This window comes from Poecilia latipinna, unplaced genomic scaffold, assembly GCF_001443285.1.
Source record: "Poecilia latipinna isolate Pla-1442-1.1 unplaced genomic scaffold, P_latipinna-1.0 Scaffold3024, whole genome shotgun sequence".
NCBI lineage: Eukaryota > Metazoa > Chordata > Actinopteri > Cyprinodontiformes > Poeciliidae > Poecilia > Poecilia latipinna.
In genome coordinates this window covers 39354-40536 of record NW_015115640.1, presented here as the reverse complement: position 1 = coordinate 40536, position 1183 = coordinate 39354, and the positions used below count along the sequence as shown (strand labels likewise).

At 47.1% G+C, this 1183-nt stretch overlaps 1 protein-coding gene across 1 annotated transcript in view; it reads right to left on the bottom strand.

The window, feature by feature from the left end:
• The window catches only part of LOC106939909 (protein-tyrosine sulfotransferase 1), an 8032-nt gene extending 7092 nt beyond the window's left edge, over positions 1 to 940 (bottom strand). The window contains exon 1 of the mRNA XM_015022486.1: positions 860 to 940. The gene's annotated coding sequence lies outside the window, so the exon portion shown is untranslated. The remainder of the gene's footprint in view (positions 1 to 859) is intronic.
• Between the last annotated feature and the right edge of the window lie 243 nt (positions 941 to 1183).

The following is a 1183-nucleotide window of genomic DNA, read 5'->3' as shown; positions in this document are numbered from 1 at the left end:
AAGCCATACGGAAGTCTTTCTCCATGGCCTCTCCAAACTCCTCCCACGCCCGAGTTTTTGCCTCAGCAACCACCCGAGCCGCATGCCGCTTCGCCCGCCGGTACTCATCAACTGCTTCTGGAGTCCCACAGGCCAAAAAGGCCCAATAGGACTCCTTCTTCAGCTTGACAGCATCCCTCACCGAAGGTGTTCACCAATGGGTTCGAGGGTTGCCGCTGCGACAAGCACCAACAACCTTGTGGCCACAGTTCCGATAAGCTGCCTCGGCAATGGAGGCACGGAACATGGTCCACTCAGACTCAATGTACCCACCCACCTCCCCCGGAACGTGTTTGTAGTTCTGCCGGAGATGGGAGTTAAAGCTCCGCCTCAAAGGGGAGTCCGCCAGAGGTTCCCAGTAAACCCTAACAACACATTTAGGCCTGCCAGGTCTTACCGGCATCCTCCCCCACCAACGGAGCCAACTCACCACCAGGTAGTGGTCAGTGGACAGCTCCACACCTCTCTTCACACGAGTGTCCAAGACATGCCGCCACAGATCCGACGATACGATGACAAAGTCGATCGAACTGTGGCCGAGGGCCGCTTAAACATGCTTTAAGGTTTAATAAATTTAAAGTTTATTGAACTTTGAGAACGTGTTCTCGCATTTTTATGCCATTATTACTATTATATTACTTGAACATGTTCTCAAAACAACAATGTTACCATTTAACATAAGTTCTGGGACAATTAATCGTCCAGCAAAATTTATTATCATGACAGGCCTATATATGTAGTAATGATAACAGCATTAAATATGCCAACTGCCACAACTCTGTAATGACCTGGTCTTCGTTGCAATTTGGAAAATACTTACATTACATGGACTGCTCTCCCAGGTTGTGATGTCACCAATTCCTTGATCCCTTCACAACAGGAAAGCTAAAAATGGTTCCTGATAGGAAAACAACAATAATAGGGCAAAAACCAGAGAACAGAAATTTCAATAAATCCCTGATTTAAAAAGAGGTCATATCATGTCGGAGAAAATAAAAACAATCATTGGGGCCTGCCATTAAAATGCATAGGGAGTGCAGTGACTGACTTGCTGTGGTTGGTTTAACCCAGTGGTTCCCAAACTTTTTCTTCTGCGCCCCCCCAGTGGTTTCCAAACATTTTCTGCGCCCCCCATATGGATTAC